The sequence below is a fragment of the Gorilla gorilla genome, chromosome 21, assembly GCF_029281585.2.
Source record: "Gorilla gorilla gorilla isolate KB3781 chromosome 21, NHGRI_mGorGor1-v2.1_pri, whole genome shotgun sequence".
Taxonomy (NCBI): Eukaryota; Metazoa; Chordata; class Mammalia; order Primates; family Hominidae; genus Gorilla; species Gorilla gorilla.
Window position 1 is genome coordinate 9,943,136 of NC_073245.2, and position 12,176 is coordinate 9,955,311.

At 41.7% G+C, this 12,176-nt stretch overlaps 1 protein-coding gene across 1 annotated transcript in view; it reads right to left on the reverse strand.

The window, feature by feature from the left end:
- Positions 1-10,392, reverse strand: part of LOC115933187 (SH3 domain-containing kinase-binding protein 1-like) — a 112,522-nt gene extending 102,130 nt beyond the window's left edge. The window contains exon 1 of the mRNA XM_063702347.1: positions 10,231-10,392. The gene's annotated coding sequence lies outside the window, so the exon portion shown is untranslated. The remainder of the gene's footprint in view (positions 1-10,230) is intronic.
- Between the last annotated feature and the right edge of the window lie 1,784 nt (positions 10,393-12,176).

Here is a 12,176-nt window from a genome sequence, read left to right on the forward strand (position 1 = left end):
AAATATCTACACTGCTGTCTTTATAAACATGGAAATATCTACAATGCTATCTCTATAAACGTGGAAATATCTACACTGCTTTCTCTATAAACGTGGCAATATCTACACCGCTATCTCAATAAACGAGGAAATATCTACACCGCTGTCTCTATAAACATGGAAACATCTACACCGCTGTCTCTATAAACTTGGAAATATCTACACAACTATCTCTACAAACATGGAAATATCTACACCGCTGTCTCTAGAAACCTGCAAATATCTACAATGCTATCTCTATAAACGTGGAAATATCTACACCCCTATCTCTTTAAACACGGAAATATCTACACCGCTATCACTATAAACGTGGAAATATGTACATCACTGTCTGTATAAACGTGGAAATATCTACACCGCTATCTGTATAAACGTGGAAATATCTACACCACAATCTCTATAAGCGTGGAAATATCTACACCACTATCTGTATAAACGTGGAAATATGTACACCGCTATCTCTGTAAACATGGAAATATCTACACCGCTATCTGTATAAACGTGGAAATATCTACACCGCTGTCTCTATAAGCATGGAAATATCTGCACCGCTATCTCTATAAAAGTGGAAATCTCTACACCGGTGTCTCTGTAAACACGGAAATATCTACACCGCTATCTCTGTAAACGTGGAAATATCTACACCGCTATCTCTATAAACGTGGAAATATCTACAACGCTATCTGTATAAACGTGGAAAATCAACACCGCTATCTCTATAAACATGGAAATAACTACACTGCTATCTGTTTAAATGTGGAAATATCTACACCGCTATCTCTGTAAATGTGAAAATATCTACACCGCTATCTGTATAAACTTGGAAATATCTACACAACTATCTCTATAAACATGGAAATATCTACACCGCTATCTGTATAAACATGAAAATATCCACACCGCTGCCTGTATAAACAAGGAAATACCTACACCGCTATCTGTATAAACATGAAAATATCTCCACCGCTGTCCCTATGAACACGGAAATATCTACACCGCTATCTCCATAAACATGGAAATATCTACACCGCTGTCTGTATAATCATGGAAATCTCTACACCGCTATCTCTATAAATGTGGAAATATCTACACCGCTTCCCCTATAAACATGGAAATCCCTACACCGCTATTTCTATAAACGTGGAAATATCTACACCGCTGTCTCTATGTGGAATTATCTACACAGCTATCTCTATAAACGTGGAAATATCGACACCGCTGTCTCTATAAACATGGAAATATCTACACCGCTGTCTCCATAAACAAATATCTACAACGCTCTCTCTATAAACGAGGAAATATCTACAAAGCTGTCTCTATAAACATGGAAATATCAACACCGCTGTGTCTATAAACAAGTAAATATCTACAACGCTATCTCTATAAACATGGAAATATCTACACCGGTGACTCTGTACACATGGAAATATCTTCACCGCTATCTCTACAAACGTGGAAATACCTACACCGCTAACACTATAAACGTGGAAATATCTACACTGCTAACTGTATAAACGTGGAAATATCTACACCGCTATCCCTGTAAACGTGGAAATATCTACACCACTATCTCTATCAACATGGAAATATCTACACCGCTATCTGTATAAACATAGAAATAACTACACACCTGTCTGTATAAACATGGAAATAACTACGCCGCTGACTGCATAAACACGGAAATATCTACACCGCTGTCTGTATAAACATGGAAATATCCACACCGCTGTCTCCATAAACATGGAAATATCTACACCGCTATCTGTATAAACATGGAAATATCTACACCGCTGCCTCTATAAACATGGAAATATCTTCACCGCTATCTGTATAAACATAGAAATATCTACACTGCAGTCTCTATAAACATGGAAATATCTACACCGCTATCTCTATAAACTTGGAAACGTCTACACCCCTATCTGTATAAACGTGGAAATATCTATCCCACTATCTAAACGTGGAAATATCTACACCGCTATCTGTATAAATGTGGAAATATCTACAACGCTGTCTCTATAAGCATGGAAATATCTACACCGCTATCTGTATAAACATAGAAATATCTACACCACTATCTCTGTAAACATGGAAATATCTACACCGCTATCTGTATAAACGTAGAAATTTCAACATCGCTGTCTCTATAAACACGGAAATAACTGCACCACTATCTCTACAAAAGTGGAAATATCTACACCGGTGTCTCTGTAAATACAGAGGTATCTACACCGCTATCACTATAAACGTGGAACTATCCACAATGCTATCTGTATAAACGTGGATATATCTACACCGCTATCTTTATAAGCGTGGAAATAACTACACCGCTATCTCTATAAACGTGGAAATAACTACACCGTTATCTGTATAAACGTGGAAATATCTACACCGCTATCTCTGTAAATGTGGAAATATCTACACCGCTCTCTGTATAAACGTGGAAATATCTACACCGCTATCTTTATAAACGTGGAAATACCTACACCGCTATCTCTATAAACGTGGAGATGTCAACACCACTATCTCTATAAACATGGAAATATCTACACCGCTATCTCTGTAAATGTGGAAATATCTACACCGCTCTCTGTATAAACTTGGAAATATCTACACAGCTATCTCTATAAACATGAAAATATCTACACCGCTATCTCTATAAACATGGAAACATCTACACCGCTGTCTCTATAATCATGGAAATATCTACACCGCTATCTCTATAAACATCAAAATATCTACACCACTGTCTCTATAAACATGGAAATATCTACAACGCTATCTCTATAAGCGTGGAAATATCTACACCACTATCTCTTAAAACGTGGAAATATCTACACCGCTATCTGTATAAACGTGGAAATATCTACACCGCTGTCTCTATAAAGATGGAAATATCTGCACCGCTACCTCTATAAAAGTGGAAATCTCTACACCGGTGCCCCTGTAAACATGGAAATATCTACACCGCTACCTCTATAAATGTGGAAATATCTACACCGCTATCTGTATAAACGTGGAAATATCTACACTGCTATCTTTATAAACGTGGAAATATCTACACCGCTATCTCTATAAACGTGGAAATATCTACAATGCAATCTGTATAAACGTGGAAATATCTACACCGCTATCTCTATAAACGTGGAAATAACTACACCGCTATCTGTATACACGTGGAAGTATCAACACCACTATCTCTATAAACATGGAAATATCTACACCGCTACCTGTATAAACATGGAAATATCTACACCGCCATCAGTATAAACATGGAAATATCTACACCGCTATCTCTATAAACATCGAAATATCTACACAGCTGTCTCAACAAACATGGAAATATCCACAACGCTATCTCTATAAACGTGGAAATATCTACACCGTTTTCTCTATAAACATGGAAATATCTACACCTCTTTCTCTATAAACGTGGCAATATCTACATCGCTGTCTCTATAAACATGGAAATATCTACACCGCTGTGTCCATAAACAAGTAAATATCTACAACGCTCTCTCTATAAACGAGGAAATATCTACAAAGCTGTCTCTATAAACATGGAAATATCAACACCGCTGTGTCTATAAACAAGTAAATATCTACAACGCTATCTCTATAAACATGGAAATATCTACACCGGTGACTCTGTACACATGGAAATATCTTCACCGCTATCTCTACAAACGTGGAAATACCTACACCGCTAACACTATAAACGTGGAAATATCTACACTGCTAACTGTATAAACGTGGAAATATCTACACCGCTATCCCTGTAAACGTGGAAATATCTACACCACTATCTCTATCAACATGGAAATATCTACACCGCTATCTGTATAAACATAGAAATAACTACACACCTGTCTGTATAAACACGGAAATAACTACGCCGCTGACTGCATAAACACGGAAATATCTACACCGCTGTCTGTATAAACATGGAAATATCCACACCGCTGTCTCCATAAACATGGAAATATCTACACCGCTATCTGTATAAACATGGAAATATCTACACCGCTGCCTCTATAAACATGGAAATATCTTCACCGCTATCTGTATAAACATAGAAATATCTACACCACAGTCTCTATAAACATGGAAATATCTACACCGCTATCTCTATAAACATCGAAATATCTACACCCCTGTCTCTATAAACATGGAAATATCTACAACGCTATCTCTATAAACGTGGAAATATCTACACCGCTTTCTCTGTAAACATGGAAATATCTACACCGCTATCTCTATAAACGTGGAAATATCTACACCGCTGTCTCTAGAAACCTGGAAATATCTACAACGCTATCTCTAAAAACCTGGAAATATCTACACCGCTGTCTCTATAAACATGTAAATATCTACACCGCTATCACTATAAATGTGGAAATACGTACAGCACTATCTGTATAAACGTGGAAATATCTGCACCGCTATCTGTATAAACGTGGAAATTTCTACATCACTGTCTCTATAAACATGGAAATAACTACACGGTTATCTCTATGAAAGTGGAAATATCTACACCGCTATCTCTATAAACGTGAAAATATCTACAACTCTATCTGTATAAATGTGGAAATATCTACACCACCATGTCTATAAACGTGGAAATATCTACACCGCCAACTGTATGAACGTGGAAATATCTACACCGCTATGTCTGTAAACGTGGAAATATCTACACCGCTATCTGTATAAACGTTGAAATATCTACACCGCTATCTCTGTAAACGTGTAAACATTTACACAGCTATCTGTATAAACATGGAAATACTTATACCGCTGTCTTTATAAACATGGAAATATTTACACAGCTATCTCTATAAACATGGAAATAGCTACACCGCTATCTCTATAAACAAGGAAACATCTACATCGCATTCTGTGTAAACATGGAAATATCTACACCGCTATCTGTATAAACATGGAAATATCTACACCACTGTCTCTGTAAACACGGAAATATCTACACCGCTATCTGTAAACATGGAAATATCTACACCACTGTCTCTATAAACATGGAAATATCTACACCGCTATCTCTCCAAACATGCAAATATCTACACCGCTGTCTCTATAAACGTGGAAATATCTAAAACACTATCTCTATGAACATGGAAATATCTACACCGCAATCTCTATCAACGTGGAAATATCTACACCGCTGTCTCTAGAAACCTGGAAATATCTACACCGCTATCTCTATAAACGTGGAAATATCTACACCGCTATCTCTATAAACATGGAAATATCTACACCGCTATCTCTATAAACGTGGAAATATCTACAGCCCTATCTGTAAAACGTGGAAATATCTATACCACTATCTAAACGTGGAAATATCTACACCACTATCTGTATAAACTTGGAAATATTTACACAGCTATCTCTATAAACATGGAAATATCTACACCGCTATCTGTATAAACATGGAAACACCTACACCGCTGACTACATAAACATGGAAATATCTACACCGCTGTCTGTATAAACATGGAAATATCCACACCGCTGTCTCCATAAACATGGAAATATCTGCACCACTATCTGTATAAACATGGAAATATCTACACCGCTGCCTCTATAAACATGGAAATATCGTCACCGCTATCTGTATAAACATGGAAAAATCTACACCGCTGTCTCCATAAACATGCAAATATCTACACCACTATCTCTATAAACATGGAAATATCTACACCGCTATCAGTATAAACGTGGAAATATCTACACCGCTATCTGTACAAACATGGAAATATCTACACAGCGGTCTCTATAAACATAGAAATATCTACACCGCTGACTGTATTAACATGGAAATATCTACACCGCTATCTGTATTAAAATGGAAATATCGACAACGCTGTCTCTATAAACTTGGAAATATCTACAACGCCATCTGTATAAACATGGAAATATCTACACCGCTGTCTCTACAAACATGGAAATATCTACACCGCTATCTGTATAAACATGGAAATATCCACACCGCTGTCACCATAAACATGGAAATATCTACACCGCTATCTGTATAAACATGGAAATATCAACACCGTTGTCTCTATAAACATGGAAATATCTACAACGCTATCTCAATAAACATCGAAATATCTACACTGCTGTCTTTATAAACATGGAAATATCTACAACGCTATCTCTATAAACGTGGAAATATCTACACCGCTTTCTCTATAAACATGGCAATATCTACACCGCTATCTCAATAAACGAGGAAATATCTACACCGCTGTCTCTATAAACATGGAAACATCTACACCGCTGTCTCTATAAACAAGTAAATATCTACACAACTATCTCTACAAACATGGAAATATCTACACCGCTGTCTCTAGAAACCTCCAAATATCTACAACGCTATTTCTATAAACGTGGAAATATCTACACCCCTATCTCTTTAAACACGGAAATATCTACACCGCTATCACTATAAACGTGGAAATATGTACATCACTGTCTGTATAAACGTGGAAATATCTACACCGCTATCTGTATAAACGTGGAAATATCTACACCACAATCTCTATAAGCGTGGAAATATCTACACCAATATCTGTATAAACGTGGAAATATGTACACCGCTATCTCTGTAAACATGGAAATATCTACACCGCTATCTGTATAAACGTGGAAATATCTACACCGCTGTCTCTATAAGCATGGAAATATCTGCACCGCTATCTCCATAAAAGTGGAAATCTCTACACCGGTGTCTCTGAAAACACGGAAATATCTACACCGCTATCTCTTTAAACGTGGAAATATCTACACCGCTATCTGTATAAACGTGGAAATATCTACACCGCTATCGCTATAAATGTGGAAATATATACAACGCTATCTGTATAAAGTTGGAAATATCTACACAGCTATCTCTATAAACACGGAAATATCTACACCGCTATCTGTATAAACATGGAAATATCTACACCACTGCCTGTATAAACAAGGAAATATCTACACCGCTATCTGTATAAACATGAAAATATCTCCACCGCTGTCCCTATGAACATGGAAATATCTACACCGCTATCTCTATAAACATGGAAATATCTACACCGCTGTCTCTATAATCATGGAAATATCTACACCGCTATCTCTATAAACATCAAAATATCTACACCACTGTCTCTATAAACATAGAAATATCTACAATGCTATCTCTATAAGCGTGGAAATATCTACACCACTATCTCTTAAAACATGGAAATATCTACACCGCTACCTGTATAAACGTGGAAATATCTACACCGCTGTCTCTATAAAGATGGAAATATCTGCACCGCTCCCTCTATAAAAGTGGAAATCTCTACACCGGTGCCCCTGTAAACATGGAAATATCTACACCGCTATCTCTATAAATGTGGAAATATCTACACCGCTATCTGTATAAACGTGGAAATATCTACACCGCTATCTTTATAAACGTGGAAATATCTACACCGCTATCTCTATAAACGTGGAAATATCTACAATGCAATCTGTATAAACGTGGAAATATCTACACCACTATCAGTATAAACGTGGGAATACATACAGCACTATCTGTATAAACGTGGAAATATCTACACCGCTATCTGTATAAATGTGGAAATATCTACACCACTATCTGTATAATAGTGGAAATATCTACACCGCTATCTGTATAAACGTGGAAATATCTACACCGCTATCTCTGTAAACATGGAAATATCTACACCGCTATCTGTATAAAAGTGGAAATATCTACACCGCTGTCTCTATAAAGATGGAAATATCTTCACCGCTATCTCTATAAACGTGGAAATATCTACACCACTATCAGTATAAACGTGGAAATATCTACACTGCTATCTGTATGAACGTGGAAATCTCTACACCACTATCTCTGTAAACGTGAAAATATCTACACCATTATCTCTATAAACATGGAAATATCTACACCGCTATCTGTATAAACGTAAAAATATCTACACAGCTGTCTGTATAAACATGGAAATATCTATGCCGCTGACTGCATAAACACGAAAATATCTACACCGCTGTCTGTATAAACACGGAAATATCCATGCCGCTGTCTCCATAAACATGGAAGTATCTACACCGCTGTCTGTATAAACGTGGAAATATCTACACCGCTATCACTATAAATGTGGAAATACGTACAGCACTATCTGTATAAACGTGGAAATATCTACACCGCTATCTGTATAAACGTGGAAATATCTACACCACTATCTCTATAAGCATGGAAATATCTACACCGCTATCTGTATAAACGTGGAAATATGTACAGCGCTATCTCTGTAAACATGGAAATATCTACACCGCTATCCGTATAAACGTGGAAATTTCTACACCGCTATCTATATAAACGTGGAAATATCTACACCGCTGTCTCTATAAACATGGAAACATCTACACCACTGTCTCTATAAACAAGTAAATATCCACAATGCTATCTCTATAAACGTGGAAATATCTACACCGCTGTCTCTATAAACATGGAAATATCTACACCGCTGTCTCTATAAACGAGTAAATATCTACACCGCTGTCTCTATATACATGGAAATATCTACACCGCTGTCTCTATAAACGAGTAAATATCTACACCGCTATCTCTATAAACGTGGAAATATCTAAAGAGGTGTCTCTGTAAACATGGAAACATCTACACCGCTGTCTCTATAAACGTGGAAATATCTACACAGCTATCAGTATAAACGTGGAAATATCTACACTGCTATCTACATAAACATGAAAATATCAATACTGCTAACTCTATAAACGTGGAAATATCTACACCGCTATCTGTATAAACGTGGAAATATCTACACCGCTATCTGTATAAAGGTGGAATATCTACACCGCTATCTCTGTACACGTGGAAATATCTACACCACTTTCTGTATAAACGAAGAAATATCTACACCGCTATCTCTGTAAATGTGTAAACATTTACACCGCTATCCGTATAAACATGGAAATATTTACACCGCTATCTCCATAAACATGGAAATATCTACTCCACTATCTCTATAAACATGGAAATATTTACACCGCTATCCGTACAAACATGGAAATATCTACACCGCTATGTGTATAAACGTGGAAATATCTACACAGCTATCTATATAAACATGGAAATATCTACACCGCTATCTGTATAAACATGGAAATATCTAACCCTAACCCTAACCCAACCCTAACCCTAACCCTACCCTAACCCTAACCCAACCCTAACCCTAACCCCTAACCCTAACCCTACCCTAACCCTATCCTAACCCTAACCCTCCCACTAACCCTAACCCTCACCCTAACCCTAACCCCAACCCCTAACCCTACCCCTACCCCTAACCCTAATCCTTAAGCCTTACCCTAACCCTAACCCTAACCCCAACCCCAACCCCAACCCTAAACCCTAACCCTAGCCCTAGCCCTAACCCCTAAACCCTAAACCCTAAACCCTAACCCTAAACCTTAACGCTGACCCTGAACCTGACCCTCACCCTGACCCTCACCCTGACCCTGACCCTGACCCTAAACCCTGACCCTGACCCTGACCCTACCCCTACCCCTGACCCTGACCCTGACCCTGACCCTAACCCAACCCCAACCCTAACCCCTAACCCAACCCCAACCCCAACCCTAACCCCTAACCCTAACCCAACCCCAACCCCAACCCTAAACCCTAACCCCTAACCCTAACCCTAAACCCTCACCCTCACCCTCACCCCTAACCCTAACCCCTAACCCTCACCCTCACCCTCACCCCCACCCCCACCCTAACCCTACATGAGGAATATGGCTGTTATATTTTGTGTGTCATGTGTGCATTAGGAATGCTACATTTGTGTTCCGACGCTGCAGTTGGACCCTGCAATGCAGCCCCTCGCCTTATGAGAATCTCGGTGCGCACGATTCAGAGAGGCTTTTGGTTTCCCCTTTTCCACACTGAACCGTTCTAACTGGTCTCTGACCTTGATTATTCAGGGCTGCAACCGTGAAAGATTTTATTCACCGTCGATGCGGCCCCAAGTTGTCCCAAAGCCAGGCAGTGCCCCCAACGTCTGTGCGGAGGAGAATGCTGCTCCGCCTTTCCGGTGCCCCCCAGGTCTGTGCTGAGCAGAACGCAGCTCCACCCTCGCAGTGCCCTCCGCCCGCCCGCCCGGGTCTGACCTGAGAACAACTCTGCTCCGCCTTCGCAGTACCCCCGAAGTCTGTGCAGAGGAGAACGCAGCTCCGCCCTCGCGATGCTCTCCGGGTCTGTGCTGAGGAGAACGCAACTGCGCCCTCGCAGGCGCAGAGAGGCGCGGCGCCCCGGCGCAGGCGCAGAGAGGCGCGGCGCGCCGGCGCAGGCGCACACAGCCGCGGCGCCCCGGCGCAGGCGCAGAGACACATGCTAGCGCGTCCTAGGGGGAGGTGCGGCGCAGGCGCAGAGCCCACGCCTATGGGCGAGGGTTGCGGGGCGCGTGATGCAGGAGCAAAGTCGCACGGCGCCGGGCTGGGGGCAGGGGGGGCCCCGTGCAGGCGCAGAAACGCACGTCGCGGCGGCGCGGCGCTGAGACGGGTGGATCCTCAGTAATCCGAAAATCCGGGCTCGACCGCCCCCTGCTTGCACCCGGGCACTACAGGACCCGCTTGCTCACGGTGCTCTGCCAGTGCGCCCCCTGCTGGCAACTAGGGCAACTGCAGGGCTCTCTTGCTTACTGTATAGTGGTGGCTTGCCACCTGCTGGCAGCTAGGGACATTGCAGGGTCCTCTTGCTCCAACAGTAGTGGCGGATTATGGGGAAACACCCGGAGCATATGCTGTTTGGTCTCAGTAGGCTCCTAAATATGGGATTCCTGGATTTAAAAGTATAAAATAAATATGTTTAATTTGTTAACTGATTACCATCAGAATTGTACTGTTCTGTATCCCACCAGCAATGTCTAGGAATGCCTGTTTCTCCACAAAGTGTTTACTTTTGGATTTTTGCCAGTCTAACAGGTGAAGCCCTGGAGATTCTTATTAGTGATTTGGGCTGGGGCCTGGCCATGTGTATTTTTTTAAATTTCCACTGATGATTTTGCTGTATGGCCGGTGTTGAGAATGACTGTGCAAATTTGCCGGATTTCCTTTGCTGTTCCTGCATGTAGTTTAAACGAGATTGCCAGCACCGGGTATCGTTCACCATTTTTCTTTTTCTTAACTTGCCATCAGCCTTTTCTTTGACCTCTTCTTTCTGTTCATGTGTATTTGCTGTCTGTTAGCCCAGACTTCCCGTGTCCTTTCCACCCGGCCTTTGGGAGGTCACAGGGTCTTGATGCTGTGGTCTTGGTCTGCAGGTGTCTGACTTTCAGCAACTGCTGGCCTGTGCCAGGGTGGAAGCTGAGCACTGGAGTGCAGTTTTCCTGTGGAGAGGAGCCATGCCTAGAGTGGGATGGGCCATTGTTCATATTCTGGCCGCTGTTGTCTGCATGTAACCTAATACCACAACCAGGCATGGGGGAAAGACTGGAAGAAAGATTGGAGAAAAGATGAGTGACAGGATCAACTTCTCCGACAGCCTAGGCCAGTAAGTAGTGCTTCTGCTCATCTCCTTGGCTGTGATACGTGGCCGGCCTCGCTCCAGCAGCTGGACCCCTACCTGCCGTCTGCTGCCATCGGAGCCCAAAGCCGGGCTGTGACTGCTCAGACCAGCCGGCTGGAGGGAGGGGCTCAGCAGCTCTGGCTTTGGCCCTGGGATAGCAGGTGGAAGATCAGGCAGGCCATCGCTGCTGCAGAACCCAGTGAATTGGCCTAGGTGGGATCTCTGAGCTGAACAAGCCCTCTCCAGGTGGTGGGTGCAGAGAGGGGAGGGGCAGAGCCGCAGGCACAGCCAAGAGGGCTGAGGAAATGGTAGAACGGAGCAGCTGGTGATGTGTGGGCCCCAGGCTCCTGTCTCCCCCGAGGTGTGTGGTGATGCCAGGCATGCCCTTCCCCAGCATCAGGTCTCCAGAGCTGCAGAAGACGACGGCCAACTTGGATCACACTCTTATGAGTGTCCCCAGTATTGCAGAGGTGAGAGGAGAGTAGGCGGTGAGTGGGAGTGGCGTCGCCCCTAGGGCTGTGCTGGGCTGGCGTCTCCTGTCTCCTGGGGA